This window comes from Zalophus californianus, chromosome 7, assembly GCF_009762305.2.
Source record: "Zalophus californianus isolate mZalCal1 chromosome 7, mZalCal1.pri.v2, whole genome shotgun sequence".
Taxonomy (NCBI): Eukaryota; Metazoa; Chordata; class Mammalia; order Carnivora; family Otariidae; genus Zalophus; species Zalophus californianus.
Window position 1 is genome coordinate 46,569,318 of NC_045601.1, and position 19,525 is coordinate 46,588,842.

The window sequence follows — 19,525 nt, forward strand, 5'->3', positions numbered from 1 at the left end:
TACGAGGGGTACGTGCACCCCGATGTTTATAGCAGCAATGTCCACAATAGCCAAACTATGGAAAGAGCCAAGATGTCCATCGACAGATGAATGGATAAAGAAGATGTGGTATATATATATATATATATATATATATATATATATATATATATATACACACACACACACATATATATGTGTGTGTGTGTGTGTGTGTGTGTATGTATACACACATACACAATGGAATATTATGCAGCCATCAAAAGGAATGATATCTTGCCATTTGCAATGACGTGGATGGAACTGGAGGGTATTATGCTGAGCGAAATAAGTCAGTCAGAGAAAGACATGTATCATATGATCTCACTGATATGAGGAATTCTTAATCTCAGGAACTGAGGGTTGCTGGAGTGGTGGGAGGTGGGAGGGATGGGGTGGCCGGGTGGTAGACATTGGGGAGGGTATGTGCTATGGTGAGCACTTTGAATTGTGTAAGACTGTTGAATCACAGACCTGTACCTTTGAAAGAAATAATACATTATATGTTAAAAAACAAAGAAGAAGATAACAGGAAGGGAAAAATGAAAGAGGGGAATCAGAGGGGGAGATGAACCATGAGAGATGATGGACTCTGAGAAACAAACTGAGGGTTCTAGAGGGGAGGGGGGTGGGGGGATGGGTTAGCCTGGTGATGGGTATCAAATAGGGCATGTACTGAATGGAGCACTGGGTGTTATGCACAAACAATGAATCATGGAACACTACATCAAAAACTAATGATGTAATGTATGGTGATTAACATAACATAATAAAATAAATAAAGAAATATGAATATTGTTTATGAGACAGTAAAAATAAAACTTTCAATACTATGTTGATGACTTGTATTACTTAAAGTTTTATGTTGTATTTTTTAGTAATTAGTGGGCTTTTTGCAATTAAATGCTGGTTTTGATGCATAGACAAAATACATGATAAATGTAAATGAAATAAATAAATGAAGGTATTTACAATAGGCTCTTTAGTACCATCAACTTCATCTATATGTATGATAAATAATTACATTAATAGAATCACCATGGAAAAGATGGAGTATATAATATGTAATATCTGAAGAATATACTTAGTCATAGGGTTAAAAAGGTATCGGGAAAATCATTTTGCTCATTCTATCACTCTTAGGCAAAGCTAAAATGTTTATAGTTTCCTTTTAAGAGAGGAATGTACTTTTTTATAGTATAATTTTTATAAATGATAATTGTAAGTTTTGATCAAATGTAATGAATTTCAAAAGAGATTATCTCCTCCAAAACATCTGAGTGTAAAAACAAATTTCTTTTTGTCAGATGATATTTTTTAGAGTAATTGCAAATCAAAATTTAAAATTTATGCTCATGTTGGGATGCTTGGGTGGCTCAGTCGGCTAAGCATCTGCCTTTGGCTCAGGCCATGATCCCGGAGTTCTGGGATTGAGAGCTGCATCAGGGTCCCTGCTCAGCAGGAAGCCTGCTTCTCCCTCTCCCCCTGCTTGTGTTCCCTCTCTCGCTGTGTCTCTCTCTGTCAAATAAATAAATAAAATCTTAAAAAATAATTATTCTCGTGTAAAATATTGTGTCTCTGAATGTAAAAACATTCATAGGTATAAAAAAGGACAATCTGTTACAAATAGAAAATTTAAGGAAAAAATCACTTATTTTCTAATGCATGTGTAATAATTGTCATAAAGCTCAAATATTCTATTAAGAGTACTGTAGACAAAGGCTGTATTCTTTTGATTCTGCATCCTTGGGAGAAGAAAATGTGGTCTATGTATTGCTTGATTCTATCTTGTGTCTCTAACTTTCACCCACAGCATTTACATTTTTTTGTCCTCTCTTCTATTTGGGTTTGTTTATTTCATATGATATGTCTTCATGGTTTATTTAGTAGCTCTGGCGAGGCCCGTTAGGGTACTTGATTTGTTTGCTTAGCATACTTTTGGAAAGAAAATAGCTACTATATTCCAACAGAGAATACAGTTACCATTAAAAAAGGATGGTTCCCACAATATATTTTTTCTTAAAGTGTAGATCTTTCTTTAGTGATTTTGCTTTTTAAAAGATATATCTGTAAAGTAGAAGGTAGACCTACCTTGTTCAGACGACTATACAGAGATTCCTATTTTTAATGTTGTCTAATAGGAATTGAACATGCTAGGCAAAGGAACTGGAAATTTGGCACTTCTGCTTCTCTTATTTGCAGTGTGGTTGCATTAATCCCTTTAGCTCATAAATAGTGAGACATCAGAGTCAACTGACTGATAGACATTGCTGATTACTTCATGCACTATGATGAAGCACTGTACGAGGTGCAGGAGGAGCCTGAGACAATGCTCTCTGAATCCATGACACTAATAAAGCTAGAGACGTTTGCATGGATCTCCTTGACCTTGGCTAACTCATTTTTATTTGATTTCCTTTTGATTCCTTTTCATTTTATGTTCCTGACCTTCAATTTCCCCATCTGTGAAAGACTGAAGTTGCAATAGAGTTCTAGTTTCTAGCTGGAACATTCTGTAATTCCATAAATCTAGAATTCCAATTCTCTCTCTACTGCCTTTTAAGTTAATTATTATTATTATTTTTACCAAAGTCTTCATCAGTCTTTATTACTTTCCCTACCAGGTCATTTCCTTCTTATGAAAGCAGAGGTGACCCTGACCCCTTCAAGGTAACTAAGCCCAAGCTTACTCAACTAGTCACTCAGCAAACATACACCAAATGCTTACTGGTGCAAAGCTGTGTAAGGCATGCACAGCAAACAAATACGTATGAATTAAACTTTCAGTCCTGTTGCCTCCATCCTTTTAAAGATGAAGATCTCTTTTTCTTTCTTTAAAAACAATCGGTATTTATTGAATATATACCACGTGCCAGGTACATGCATTATTTCCGTGCTAAGTTCTTAATATGTATTATCTCCTGATATCTTTGACTTGCAGTGTGTGTGTGTGTGGGGGGGGGGTTTGGGGAGATATATATATATTTTAAAAACTGTGGTAAAATAGATACAAAATTTATCATTTTAAACATTTTTAAGTATATATTTCAGTGGAATTATGTTCACAATCTTGTACAACCATCATGACTACTCCAAATTTCCACAAACCCTAACAGAAACTGTTCTGATTAAGTAATTACTCCCCATTCTCCCCTCCCCAAGCTCCTGGGAACTTAAAATGTATTTTCTGTCTCCATGCATTTGCCTATTCTAGATATTTCACATAGGTGGAAACATCGAACATTTGTCCTTTTCTATCTGGCTTATTTCACTTGGCATAATGTCTTTAAGACTCATTTATATTGAGGCATGTATCAGAACTTCATTCTTTTCATGTGTGAGGAATATTTCATTGTGTGTATATACACCACATTTTGTTTATCCAGTCATTGGTCAATAGACCCTGGGTTGTTTTCACTCCGCTCTGATTTTGTCAAGCTTCCAGTATTCGTAATCATAGATCTAGTTGTTGTCCTGATATTCTCATCTCTTCCTAGAGCTACAGTGAAGCCATTCTCCCTCCATATTTTTGTTCATCCTTATTCTATTTAGAAATTAGCTTTTTGAATGCCCCTCTTCATTCCTCAGTTTTATTTTCTCTTTCTGCTACTCACTATCCTAGCATATGTGTAACTATTTTTTTCAGAAGGCATAATTTCAGTGTGACAGTGTGTTTACAATTGAGTTAAATTTCTTCCAGAATTCATTGCAGTGAAAATATCAGTGTAGATTTTTTCTCTTAACTCATTGATATTTTACCATTTCCCCCCAAATAAGAAAGGGAACTATAGGATTTTTAGATAATTTACTGAAATACTAGCTAGCATCATTCCTTTGAATAATTACTTAACCTTATTGCTGAGTTTATTTTATTACAAATAATTTTTTTTAACATTTATTGAGATTATTCTAACTATGCTGTATTTACTAGAGTCAAGTTGAGGCAGAATGACTAAGGCTGTGCGCATGTACAAAATTCTATAGTTGTTGAAGTTTCTATAAACCCTTGTTACCTAACTAAATTTAAAGATTTCTTTTACTGATCAGTTATTAAAAAATTGGGTTTAGAAAAAAGTATTCCACATACTTTATTCTCAGGAGAAAAAAAATAGTTTAGATGAGGAACATCAATGAATTAAATTTAATGAGGACGTTTGTGGCAATAATGATGGAGTGTCAAGGTCTCTAAGATGCTGCATGCTAGCTATTTTTCATTCTCTTTAATTTACACATGAAGGCTTAAAGAGCTGTGGGCAAGCTGCTTCAAAGAAAAGAACATCACTGCTGAACCAAAGCTAATGCAAAATTATTTGAAAACTAGAGAGTCCTTTTAGCACACAATAATAGAGGAATGCAGAGCTTTTATATCACAAAATATAAGCTTCTGTTTAAAGGATTTTGCCCCTCTTTACTGTTCATATCAAGTACACCCAATTCATTTTTTAGTCAGCCCCCAATTTTTTAGGCTGAGATGGATGAGTTGGTCATGTGGGAGTATGATGAAAAAAATATTAAAAAAACAATTCTATTTTAACAAGAACAGACGGAATTTAGTTTAACATTTCTTGTATTTCCATTTATTTTGTGTAACGATATGCACAAAAACGTATGCAAGTGGTATGTTCAACAATCTTTGAGTGAATGAAAAGATAGAGTTTGTGTTACTATAAATTATAGTTGGAAATTTGATGCCTGAGATTGTCTATACATGACAGGAAAACCAGCACAAAGAACAATTAGTTCATCCTTTTGATTGTCTTCATAATCAATACCAATTTCTGGGGTTTCATTGATCCGGCCACAAATCACACTGAGTCTTAACTTGGAAAAACCCAACACTTTATGTCTCCCTCTCTCTTTTGCTGACTGCCTTTACAAAGAAGATGTTCACTAAATGTTTGTGAAAGAACAAGATGAAAGACTGTTATTTGATGTAATTTCCCAGAAAAACAACAACAGCAATAACATGGCGAAATGGTACTCTATAGTCCAATGTCATTTGGATTAATGATTTATTCTTTTGATTTCTTTTTTAAGAAAGTAAAATAAACCCTCAAACAGCATCGTCATCCTTTGGCACTTCTCTGTTAAATATTCTGGTGCGTGCTCAACAAATATTGAAGCAAAAATAGAAACACTATTTATGAGTTAACTTAAATTGTATCTATTGCTCATGATAAAACACATAGAGCAGGAGTTATGAACTGGGGTTCAGGGGTCCCCAGGATGGTATGGTGAGAGGGGGGAGTATCAGGGTGTCTGTGAAAACTGAAATGATTTACAAATTTTGGAGCGTATTTTTCTGGGATGAGGTGACATAACAGAGATTGAACGGTTCCTATTTGTTTGAGCTGTTCTAATCGTTTTGTGAGTTTTTACTCCCGTTGTCCTCATGACGGCCCTAAGATGGCAATGTTCCTATTATCTTCCTATTACAGGTGAGAAAAGTGATATACAAAGATTTTATGTACCTTGCCTAGGGCATCGCGACCACTGAGGGGTCAAGCCAGCATTTGAACCCAGAAGTCTGGCTCTAGGATCTATATTCTTTTTTTTTTTTTCACGTATGCAATTCAATTTATTTGCTGTTTGGGTCTTTTAATTCCAAAGGCTTTACAATGTCATTTTCTTTTTGTTGGTATAATCGCTTTCTTAGTTCAAATCAAGGGACGATCCTGTGTTCTAAGCCATCATGACGATGTACTATTTAGCTCTTCTATGTAGCTGGAACACAGCAATTTGTTTCATTCCCAGGCCTTGTGAGAGGCTCTCTTGGACTCCAGTCCCTCCTGCATGGCCATGGTACGTTCCCCTCGGAACCTGCCATTCTGTCCCGTCGCTTCGCATACCATGGGGATGCTCTCGTATTCTCCAAGCTTTAACCTGTACTTATTTCTGGTGGGCCACACAATAAGTTGGGGAGGGAGAGAGCACTCAGGTGGCAGCCTGATGATCCTGCCAGCCTCACGATAAATCCTTCCTTTGGAAGATGTCACAGGGCCCAGTGGACTAACTTCTTCAAAGAGGCATTTTGTCTCATACATTTCATCTTCAGCTTCCTCTTCCAACTCACAGTCTTCTGAATCCTTGGGAAGTACAGTGTTCAAGGCAGCATTTTTCTTCAATAAGTAGACTGTGTTCCCGCTTGAGAAGTTGCTCAGGGATTTCTGCTTCCTGCCTTTCACAGTTTTTTTAATCTTTGCACACTTTTTGAAGTTCTCACGATCCTCCTCCTCAGTCTCATCATTCATGGTCATTTCTTCTTCATCTGTTTTCAACTTCCCATTCCTGATGGTCTTCCATGATCCCTTAGTTTTGCAGTCTGGTGATGACCCTTCATCTTTGCAAGGCATTTGCTCAGGGGATTTCTCCAGCTCTGCATCCTGCCACCAGCTCCTATCACACTGAATCCCTTCATCCACCCTCCTGCTGTTCATCTGGGCCAACCAGGCAGGGCAAGGAACATACTTTGAATAGCTGTCCCTCTCTACCACCTCATCCAGTTCCCCACACCTGACTGCCTCCTCTTCTGTTGGCTTTCTGCTTTCTAGTGAGGACTCAGGAGATTTCCCATGCTCTGCATCCTGCCAGTGGCTCATATCACATTGAATGCCTTCAGTGACCTGGCTGAACCGGGCCAGGGAGGTAGGGGGAAGGACATAATTCTCAGCATAGCCGTTGCTCTCTACCACTTCATCTTCGTCCACATTCACAGCGAAGCCAGGGCCCCCACTACCATTGTCTGGCATGCTTTCCCCAAAGCTAATGGGACTCCGGGATTTGGACTCTAGGCTCAGGTCCTTAACGGCTTTATTGCTGGAACAGACTGGCCTTTCCTGCTGGAGCTTATTGCTATCTCCAGAAGACTGGCACAGATTGGAGTTCAGGGTATCCTGGACTTTATCTTTGTCTTTCGCTTCATCTGGAGAGGACAGGAATTGGGGAACAGATGCGTAGCCTTTTTCTTTACCCAAGTTCATGTCCATAATGGAGCCCAACTTTACCACCTCATCACGTCTTACATCATGACACTGCTCCGACCAGATAGTGCTTTCTTCATCTTTACACATAATGCCATCTGCACCCTCGTGACGCTTACGAAGCACACTTCTACTCTCACGAGAACTGTGTGACATCCCACCGTGCTGCACCATGATGTCTGGCATGGCTTTACCATAAGCTAGGTCATACAAATGGATAGTTTCCTTCAAAGTCTTCCAGAACTGTGTCACAGGGGATCCTTTGCTCTGTTCTAGCCTCATTTTCCCTTTCCCAGATGCATAGTTTACTTGAGGTGATGTTCTATACACAGTGTTAAGAGAAGGGCTCTCACCATGTAGCTGCTGCTTCTGGGCAACAGATGAAAAAACCCCATCTGTTGGTTCAGGAATGTTGTCAGTTTCTGTGTCAATATTAGAAGTCGGGATACTGGTCACCATACCACCTTCTGAGTGGGTGTCTTGTTTCCGAGTCCAGTTTGCAGCCTGATGAGGTTCAGTCTGAGTCTCTTTCATCTTCGTTTTCTTTCCATAGCCACTACACTGCCGGAACTGTGCTGTGTTACAAAACACAGGTCTTCGGTTAAGCGCAGTGGGCAACGGGGACTGAGGGATGAGGAAGCCAGGAGACTCACCGAGTACCACTGAATATGGGAAATACAGACTTCCATTTCTGAAACCTGCCCCGGGAACAGAGAATGGATTATAGGTGGGATTCTGGTACAGGGACTCGGGTAAGGCTGCTGGCCCACGGCATGCACATAAAAAAAGGGTCTGGCATTACCACCCTCAAAATGTGCGTTGTTTTCTGAAGAGGAGTTCATTTTCTAGGCTCCGCGACCTGGAGAGTCTCTGGCTTAGGATCTATATTCTGAAGCAACATAAACACTGGGCTATCTCTTGATGGAGAATAGGTTTTATAACTTTTCTTTTCAGATTTTCGAGGAATCTGTGACCTAAACACAATAAATATCTACTAGAGTAGAGGAGACAACAGAACCACAGAAATGCTGCTTTCGGGGCGCCTGGGTGGCTCAGTGAGCTAAGCGTCTGCCTTCTGCTCGGGTCATGATCCCAGCATCCTGGGATTGAGCCCCGCATCATGCTCCCTGCTCAGGGGAAAGCCTGCTTCTCTCTCCTTCTGCTGCTCTACCTCCTGGTGCTCTCTCTCTTTCTGTCAAATAAATAAATAAAATCTTTAAAAAGAAGAGATAAATGCTGCTTTCATTAGACATGCTATGGAGTATAGTGCAGGGGTTTGCCATAACTAAGGAAAATGTAGTCACCTGTGGTCACTTAGATGTTAGGCATTTTTAAAGTCTGCTGATAAATGTCCCAACCATTTATTAATTTAATCTGGCTTACCCAGGATATCGTATTGCACACTACCTATAATAAAGTGGGGGAAAAAGTGATAAGGATCAAGCTTCTGACAAGGCAGGTAAAAGGAATTGAGCAAAATTTGGGGAAAGTTGAAATTCAAGTAGAGACCATAGAATAAGTAAAATACATTTACTTCAATTGAGCTTAGAATTCCTGTTGGTCAAAGCAAAATGCAAAACATGATCAGTTACATGATTCACAGTTTCTAAGAAAACCTACCACTTCCTCAGAGGAATAACACATTACTTTGTTTGAAGTCAGTAATACATTTTCTTTATGAGTGTGTAGCAAATGCTTTTTTCAGTGGCTTCTCTTTGATAAATGTCATAACTGCCATGATGGGCTTAATTGTGTCCCTTCAAAATTCATGGGTTGAAGTCCTAACCCCCAATAATTCTGAATGTGAATTCATTTGGAGATAGGGCCTTCAAAGGTCAAATTAGCAAACTTCAATCTGGTATGAATGGTGTACTTATAAGAATAGGAGATTAGGACTCAGACATGCCTATGCACAGAGGAGAGATCACATCAGAACACGGTAAGGAGATGGCCAGCCTACAAACCTGGGAGAGAAGCCTCAGAAGAAATCAAATCTGCAGACACTTTAATCTTGGACTTGTAGCCTCCAGAACTGAGGAAATAAGTTTCTGTTGTTGAAGCTACTCAGTCTGTGGTATTCTGTTATGGTAGTCCTGGATGACTCATATAAGCAGGTGCCTTAAAATATTTTATGATAATCTATACTTCAGCATCCATCTGGTTCTTAAAAGTATTTTGCATGGCAGCTGAAGAAGTAGAGCAAGTTAGGTGAGGACAGCCCAGTGAAATTCTGAGGTCCCCCAAACCATGTAGTCCAAACACAGTGCTTTCTCTGGAACAGCTTCATTTGGAGATGAGATTATACTACTCAGAAGAATGGATGAGCTCTGCGTGTGTGTGTGTGTGTGTGTGTGTGTGTGTGTGTGTGTGTGTGTGTATTTGGATTTGTGATAAAATATATTGCTGTAGACAGTACTTAAACTTCATGGTAAAACATAAAATAAAATAGTGCTTCTATGTTGCTAGTTTAGGGTTAAACATAGACTACTGGGCAAAAGACTTAATCTTTGATGGAAATGGAAAGACCCTACCAAGGGCTGGGTCCTTGTAGTTCATGGTCACCTTGGCTCCAAACCAAAGGGAAACCTGCTCAGGAGCAGGAATTTTCATTTGAGAGTTGTGGCCCAAAACTGACACATAAAAAAAATTAATGAACGACAAGTTAAAGTTAAAGTTGCACATCATAGGTTTGTACAGAGTATTTTCAAAGCAAGAGTGACCAGAATCACCATGACCAAGGAAAATCTCATTAATGTAGGCATATAAAATGCAAATTTAAAAAATAATTAAACATAATGGTGATTAAATGTATAAAATGATTCACTATGAAAGTCTCAAAGTAATTTATGAATAATATTATAAATAATTGCATTTTTTATACCTCTGTTATAACATATGTCTCCAGGATTATAATTAGTTGTTGAGTTGTTTGTGTCCTCACTACTCAATTATATCTTTGAGAGCATGAATTTCTATTTAATTTCATTTTCTTTTCTATCAGTGATGCTCGATATGTGTTTGCTGAATGATTGAATGAAAAAAATAAATGAACACATGAACAACTAAAATTTGTATAACAATTGGATTCTTAAGCTTTTCATGTATTATATCATTTAATAATAATTAGCAAAAAAATCTGTACACTTTTTCCCCTCATAACATGAAATTTGATGCTACCCAATTTAAAAAAAAATAACATTTTGGAAGACGACTTAAAGATGAGAAATGTTCTCAGTATAGTGTTAAGTGCTGAATACAAAATTATATATAGACAATCATGTGCGCATGCTCACACATGCAGAAATAAAAGGAAGTAGCCAAACTATTAACCGTGGTTAATACCTGGATGAAAAAATTCATTCTGAAATCCTCCTTCACAGTGAGATTTATCAAAAAAAATAGCATATAAAATTCACTGTTTTTAATGCATAGTTCTATGAGTCTTTTTTTGGACATGTAACTACAACAGTCAATAGAGAAAACACTTCCATCACCCCTTAAAGTCCCTAAATGTTCCATTGTAATCATTCCTCCTGACTTCACACAGCCCCCTCACGACCACTGATTTCTTTTCTTATAGCTTTGTCTTATCCCCGAATATCATATTCTGGAATTTTACCAAGTTTTGAGTCTGGCTTCTTTCATTTAGCATAATGCTTTTGAGATGTTGATGTTGTTACATGTATCAGTAGTCATTTTTTCTACTTGTGAGGTATATATACAATTTCTGTAGTGTCCTCTCATTTTGTTGCAAAACTGCTCTAAAAAATAAATTCTTTAAAAAACCCAAGAGTGGAAATGCTTAGTTGCATGGTGAGTGTATATTTAATTTTAAAAGAAACTGCTCAGCTTCTGCCCAAAATGATTGTACTATATTGCATTCACTTAGCAATATATGAGTGTTCTGGTTGTTCTATCTCCTCGTTATCACATTAGTATTGTCAGGTTTTTATTGTGGCTTAATACATCATAGGTACAACATGACTGCTGGCTGAGCGTTGAGCTGGATCCGGGCACTTGGAGGATCCTCAACCCCTCCCCTGTTTTTGGAACATGTTCTGCTTGCTTTCCAGGCTCCTGGAAGCTTCCTCAAGGATGCAGCCTTGAGATGGTGATGTGCTGTTCAAACCCTCTGGACAGCATATGTGACTGAACCCAGTTAAAGCCTCTATATAACCTTTTAAGATTCTGGTGGGCGCATGTGGAGATCTACTTGTTTGTTGTCCCTGAAGACAAGCCTCGTAAGTAAGTTCCCTTGCTTATTAAACCTGCCACCTACCAACCTGGAGTGGTTTGCCCCTTCGATTTCTCCTTGCTGACCATATATGGGACCAGGTTAGGAACCAACAGGCTTGTATTTTTATTTTATAATTAGTTTTGAAAAGCAGGAGATTTTATTTATTTATTTATTATTTTTAAAATATTTTATTTATTTATTAGAGAAAGAGCACAAGCAGGGAAGAGGGAGAAGCAGGCTCCCTGCTGAGCAGAGGTCCCCACACGGGGCTCGATCCCAGGACCCTGGGATCATGACCTGAGCCTAAGGCTGACGCTTAACCAACTATGCCGCCCCCCACCCCGATTTTTATTTAAATGAAGTTCAATTTGTCAATTTCTACTTTTCTGTGATCATGCTTTTTGTTTCATATTTTTTCCCTAACCCAAGGTGACAAAAATTTTCTCCTGTGTTTTTTCTAGAAATTTTATATCTTTAGGTTTTGAATGTAGGACTATGATACATTTTAAGTTAATTTTAATATATAGTGCAAGGTTCATTTTCTTACACATGGATAGCTAATTGTCCCAACACCATTTGTTAAAAAGATGACCATTCACCACAGAACTGCCTATGCACTTTTGTCTAAAATCATTTAACCAGAGCTGAATGGGTCTTTTCTGATCTCTTTATTTCAGCAATCTATGTGTCTATCCTTTTGCTTATACCATACAGTCTTAATTACCATACTTTTCTTTCTTTTTTTTTTGATTTTATTTATTTATTCATGAGAGACAGAACGAGAGAGAGAGATTGGCAGAGGGAGAAGCAGGCTCCCAAGGAGCAGGGAGCCCGATGCAGGACCCAATCCCAGGACTCTGGGATCATGACCTGAGCTGAAGGCAGACGCTTAACCATCTGAGCCACCCAGGTGCCCAATTACCATACTTTTCTATTCAGTTTTGAAAGCAACTAGTGTTACGGCCTGAGTGTCCCCACAAAATTCGTAGGTTGAAATCCTGCCTCCAGTGTGCCTGCAATAGAGGGAGATAGAGTTTTTAAAAAAAAATTTTTTTAAGATTTTATTTATTTGACAGAGAAAGAGAGACAGTGAGAGGGAATACAAGCAGGGAGAGTGGGAGAGGGAGAAGCAGGCCTTCCACGGAGCAGGGAGCCAGATGCGGGGCTCGATCCCAGGACCCTAGGATTATGACCTGAGCCGAAGGCAGACGCTTAACCGTCTGAGCCACCCAGGTGCCCCGAGAGAGAGTCTTTAAAGAGGTCATTAAGAGTAATGATGTCCTAAGGGTGGGGCTCTAACCCAACATGACTGCTGTCCATACAAGAAGAGGGAGAGGTACCAGGGATGGCTGAACATGGAGAAAACACCCATGTGAGGACACAGCAAGAAGGTGGCCATCTACAAGCCAAGGAGAGAAGTCTCAGGAAGAACCAACCTGTTGGCAGCTTGATTTTAGACTTCAGCCTCCAGAACATGGTCCCATGCAGTAATGGTGTGATTAATCTATCATTGCTTCATAATATTAAGTTGCAACCAGCCATGCAGTAAGTTCTTAATGATATGAAATATGCACCTTATTTGTCTTTGTGTCTTTTTTGGGAGATTGTGGAATATATATTTTCTTGGACAGTGTAATTAAGCAATATCTTAAAAAAAAACCCAACTCGAATGATTTAGAGTCCCTTAGGGATCAAATAAATCAGCAAATCTTCAAGTGGATAGTGGAAACAAAAGATCAGAGTATTTTAAAATACTGATTCAAAGTTTTTACCTTGCTTAATGCAGAAGATTTCACCAAATACTACAATTCTGAAACTTTACATACTAAAAAAACTTACATTTTAGACTGCCATCTGAGAGATCCACTTGAGAGTTAAAAAAAAATCATCATCAGTTTGCTAAACTTGACATAATAACGTAGCTCATTTCTTTATAAATATAGTTCTTGCTTCCATTTGTGGTTAGTGAGCAGTCAACAACTGAGGAACCACTACACGGTGAACCTTTGGCTGTCCTTCAACAGCATCCTGTGGCGTGAAAACACAAGTACAGGCCAGAAAATGAAACAGCTCCATTCCAGTGGGAGGGAATATGGCATCACCTACAGAAATAAGCAGTTTGACTAAGAGAAGAGAGCTAATTAAGGAAATAGTTAAACATATCTTCACAGGTGATTAACTCATGTATTATAAGCAAAGTATGTTGTCTCTGAGTTAATATTTGAGCCATTTATGTAGTTTTGATGAGTCGCCACTGCGGCTTATCTGTTGAGCTGAAAAGCAGGTCTAGGAGGAGCCGTGGACTTTAGGCTGAGGGAGAAAGGGGAGATTTGCTTGGGTAAATGTCATGGTGACAAAAGGGGAGAGAGAAAAAGGAGAATGTGGAAGACAGAACTCTGAGTTTTTCAGAGAGTGGTCACCTGGCCCTGATCCAGTACTCTGGGCTTGTATCAGGTCAGAGAGAGAGACACAGACCATATTAGAGGATCTTGGGTCATCAGGAACATGCAAAGATGCTGTGAGGACTACAGTCATTCCTCAACCATTATAAACACAGAAGCCATAGGACCTCACGTTCTCTCAGAAAGATGCTGCTACTCTCAAGGTTTCCACTCAGGCAAGGATATCTGGAAGCTTTTCAGAACATAAAAGCAGGAAACTAGAAAAAAACTCAGGTGAGATACTCCTGGGGGTTCTAGAAATAACTCAGTGAAACCTTCCAGTAGAACAGACTAGAGAGTCTCTATTATGTTAATGTGGGCTACTTCAAGTGAAATTTGGGTTATTAGTGTTACCCCAGTGGGGAAATTCTTAAGGCTACTTATCCATCAGATTTTTTTTTTTTTTTTTAAACCTAGGGAGATGGGGACTGGCAGAAGGAGAGGGAGAGAGAGAATCTTAAGTATGCTCCACATCTAGTGCGGAGCCCGATCTGGGATTCAGTCTCACAACCCTGAGGTCATGACCTGAGCTGAAATCAAGAGTTGGATGCTTAACTGACTGAGCCACCCAGGTGCCCTCCATCAGATTTGATCTTCACTGTCACTTCCACAGAGAAGCCTTTTCAGAATTCCCAGACTAGATGGGGTCTCTTATGTATATTCTCAGTATCATTTTGTTTCATGGTACTTTCCAGAGTTGGATTAAGTTTTTTATTAATATTATTCCCTCCATTAGACTGTAAGTTCCAAGAGGGAAGAGACTGCAAGCTTGGAACATAGGAGGTGCTCAGTATTTGTTAATATAAACAAATGAGCGAATGAATGAGTGAATGACATTTTTGCTTAAGCAAGTCCATATAAAATTCATTACTTCTTTCATGAATATTAATTAATGTTTGGAAAACCTGTTAGAAATTTCTCTGCGCATTTCTCTTCCGATAGATTTTACATTGGTTTCTGGACCCATGCTCATGGTGGAGAGAGGCTTCATTCAGCCCCTGCTGAGGAAATCGTAGTCTGATTACAATATGACAAAGTAACTGGTAGAAACAGTAAGAAAATTCAATCAACAGATTAATTTAAATAACTGATGCCAGATAGCCAGTTGGTTTGATTTTTGCCCCTCACTGAATTGACTTAATTAACATCTTGTTTTCATACTGTGTAGCTATCTCTATGTTTATTGACACACAAAATTATCATTTACAGTAAGCAAATGATCTCCCCTGAGAACTGGAGTTTGGCTGTCCTGTTACTCTATGTACTTCTGATTAGAATTTCTAACTTTTTTATATGATGTGACTTAATGATTTTGCTCTTGTTGGTGTACACTAAAATTTTTTATCAGTTTAAACACATACTGAACATAGAATATCTTGTTTCTAAATTTTTACACATACATATGTTTTATAATAAGCTTTGATAATTTTGAATGCTGGAAGAATTTATAAGTAGACAGCTATAAGTTGTGAAGAATTAATTCTCTTAGTTTCCAATGGCCTTATAAAATTTGATGCAATAAGCTACTCATGTCTATGAAATCATACTACAGATAACATTACTTTTCTCAATATTACTTTTCATTGATCTTTTTACACTTCATTTTTATTAGAATTAATATTTGAAAATAATTTCACTAACAATATGGGTCTTACTTCACAAGAAGTTATAATAACAGTAGACTTAGGTCATTTTATTCATCTTCTGATGATACTTTCGAATAGTACTTAGTGCGATTGATTTATAAGCTCTGGTGTTCTAAAATAACAGGGAATCCTGTTTGTTTCATATCATAAATGAGTATGAGGCAGCATAGGAGGGGTGAAATTCTGCAAATTGACATGTTTATGGGTCTAGTTAAGACAGGTAATATAAATGAAGGCAGTCAGCTAGATGTGTCGAACAGAACACTTGTTTTTGAAATGAAGCCCTTGTTACTTGGTTCCAGTAGACATGTAGGATGCAAAGACCTTCAGGCCTTGGGCTTCTGTGTTCCTTTTTTTCTTTTAACTTGCTGCTAAGAAGTGGATCTTAGTTTTTTTTTTTTTAATTTTATTTTCATACCTTAAAATCAGATAGATCGATGCGCAAATCCTGGTTCTGCTGTTTAAAACATTTATCTCAAAGACCATCAAACTCTAAGCATTCAATAAATAATAGCTGTGAATAGTAAAACTAGCACAATAGCTGTTCATGGTAAAATTAGAAAAGAAAACCTTGTAAGTTAGATTGATCTCCAGCTTCTGCATTGCTCAAGATTTCTTAAAACAGGGGCACCTGGGTGGCTCAGTCATTAAGCGTCTGCCTTCGGCTCAGGTCATGGTCACAGGGTCCTGGGATCGAGCCCCGCGTCGGGCTCCCTGCTCGGCGGGAAGCCTGCTTCTCCCTCTCCCACTCCCCCTGCTTGTGTTCCCTCGCTCGCTGTGTCTCTCTCTGTCAAATAAATAAAATCTTAAAAAAAAAAAGATTTCTTAAAACGAAATGTCTAATTATACACCCTGGCCTGAGTGTGGGCATATATGTGTTCATGTATATATTAGAAAATTAGAGAAAGAAAGAGTTACTAGAATTTCTGGATAGATATAGATCAGGATAGGGTAAAAGCTGAAGACTAATGACAAAGAAGCATGTGTTCTGCTAACTCTGCGAGCATCCTACCTTAGAAATGAAGGGCCTGCTTAGATTACTCCATCGAAACGCATTTTTTAGTCGCCCATGTTTGGTTCCCTGAAGGGTCTTTCTGAGTGGCTGAGACTAATCTGATGAGTTAAGGCCTTAATGGCATGTGATTGCTTAACATGTGATCTCTTCCACATAACTTTTGTATTTTAACATAGGCCTTTAACACCTTTACCTGGTGGAGTGTGTATTAAGATAAGAACGACCAGACACAGGGCCTCACCTGGGAGGACACAGCAATGTCTGCGGCTAGACTTGAGAATTTCAGGTACGGGCAAGGTCAGGGCCAAAACATTTTTGAGAAGGAAGACATTTCAATCCCCTTCAAATCTACATATGGTAGGGTTTATTAGTTAGAACTCCTTCTATTCTAGGCTGTATGCATTATATTAGAAGAGATTAATAATATGAATTTTTAACCAGGTGTGTTGCAATTACCTATACAGATTATTAGAAGACAAAAAAAAAGTGATTAATGAGTTAATTTCTCTTTCTTAGCTCCATTTTATGTTGGCTTCTTGTGCTTTCTCTGACCACATCAGTAACAAAGATCCCATCAGTTTTAACAAGCAGTATTTTGGAATCATTTTCAATTACAAGACCTCTACCTTCAACAGAGTCCCCCAAGATTTTTTAGAGTTCTTAGGGGTGCCACATACATGCTCACAAATTAACTCTCTGTTGTGTATACATTTTTATTTTCTTCTGTTCCAGTTTCTTCCCTGCTACTAAAGGCCTAAGACGGCTATGAAGCTGTGCCCCACTATTTGTCCCAGTGGCCGGCATCTCACTGGGACCATTTCTTCTATTGTGCCCTGAACAGCTTAATTTGGTACCAGAGTCACCTCCATGCCAGGCTGCTGCCTCCTCTGGACACAGTATCTTTGACAGGCACTGCTCACCTCTTCACTCATGAGTTGGGGCTTTGGAGGTTCTGCAGTGTTACCATGCTCTTTGGAGTCCCTGGACCCTGGTGTGGGATTACATTCTCAGTTGAGATGAGTAGATCACTTCTCTTTTCGCCATTCTACTTTGTGCTCCAAAATTTCACAGTTTTAGAGGCAATCATCCTCTCAAATTTTAGTTATAGATCCTCTTCTCCTTGAGTCCAGACAAGGTTAAACTGAGGATAAAAACTCAAGTGAGGTATCATGTCTTGGTTAGAATAGACAATCCTTCTAACAACAAAGGGTTTATTTTGATGAACTCTGTATATGTGACTTCTCTTTCTTTAGGAAATGTTCTCGTCTCTGGAGTCTGTCTTTTATAAAGAGACCCCTGGCAGCTCCTCTGCTGACTGCCAGATACAACCACACTTGAGCAGGGACACAATTTGCAGTCCAGCTGGGCTGATGCACATCTTCCTTTGTGACTTTTCTTGGTACCAGCATTGGGTCTCTCTGCTTAGGTTTTCTAATTGCAACTGTGTGAACATAGAAAACCTGTGAGAGTATGGCTCTAAAAAAGACTTTTTCTTCCATTTATCAAGATCTATAAAACTTATTTTCAGATAGACAAATGACCAGCAAAATAAAATTATCTGTCTAAAAGGCATGCAGCCCAAGACCAGGCATAGAACTTTAATGGAGAAAATAAAAGGCCCAGAGGAGTCATTTTTATTTCTTCCATCCATGAGTCAAAATAGAATCTGAACACCATCTAAAATCTTATGTCTTAACTGCTAAAACAAAGCAAAACAGGAGAAACCTCACTACTGTTGTGTGATATAGTATTGATTCCCTATAAAATAACCATTCTGTCTTCATCCATGAGACAGAACCTCCATATTTTTCAGTGGCAATCAGACCAGCACCGAGGAATACAATGCTTTCAGTTAATCATGCCTCCTCTATCCCCTTTTGGCAATGATTGGCCTAGGGATAGGCATATGACCCAGTCTGACTAGGGAGATAAAAGGGAAATATTCTTCTGGGAGTTTTCTTTTCTTTATCAAAGAGAGGATGCGTATGAGGACTGCTCACTCCCAGTGCTTTGGCAGCATTCATGCTTTCTGTGTTTAGAAGTGGGCATTTTAAGATCAAGTAGTTAGAGCCCCAGAGCAGCCATCTTGGGATTATGTGGAATTGGCCTTACGAAGCACAGGTGGTAAGATCCAGTGGTTAGACTCATAAAGCTGCTGAATTAACTCCCAAACTACCAATCTTCAAATTTCATTTTAAATAAACAGGAAATGTTTTTATGGATTAAGTCATGGGTTTGCAAATAATGACCTGTAGGCCAAATCCAGTCCACTACCTGTTTTTTAAATGAAGTTTTATAGGGACACAGTTACCACGTTCATTTACGTCTGTTCTTCTTTCATTACAGTAAAAGAGCTGAGTAGTTGTGAAAGAGCCCATATGGACTGCAAAGCTTAAAATATTTACTACCTGCCTCTTTACATACAACGTATGCCACCCCTACACTGAGCCAGCACTAGCAGAATTTTCTATTATCGTCACATGAATTAATCTGAAGGGACAATCTTAACTCTACAACATCTATGTTTGTTAGTTAATGACCACATTTTACACTTATATACCTGTTAAACCTTGACAAACTTTTTTTCTAAATGAAAAGCAGATTTTAGAAAAGGAAAGATAAAGTATTTAGGAGCTTATGTCTACGCTTTAATTCATCCCTAAACTCCAGCTAATATTTTGCACTGAGACGAAATCATCATCTTAACTGTACCTAGTAAGATTTAAAATAACTTGACTTTCTCTCCAAATGAGATGTTTGATGGAAAGGCTTTAAGGACCCAAGCTCCTGAGTGAAGCACTATTGTCACAGCTATTTCAAAATGACATTTATGCAACTATGTAAAATGTTCAGAGTCATTAAATAGCATCGCATGGCCACCAATTTATCCTTCCTTAATCATGTGACAAAAGACCTAATCATGATCAAGTCCTAGTTTCAAAAAAAAATTGCCTTTTTAGCAGACTGCCCTGAAGCTTAAATAAGTCAGATTGCTGCATGTACTCTTAAAAGGACTTAACACTAATTTCTATGCCTATGAACTTAAGAATTTTAAAGTGGAAATAGCTTGTGATGTTTCCTGGGGATATTCTTCCATATGACAATAATTAACTAGGGCTTAATGCTTCCTTCCTGTTTTCTAATGTATGACAGAAATATACATTTAAAATTAACAATTGTAATGTCTT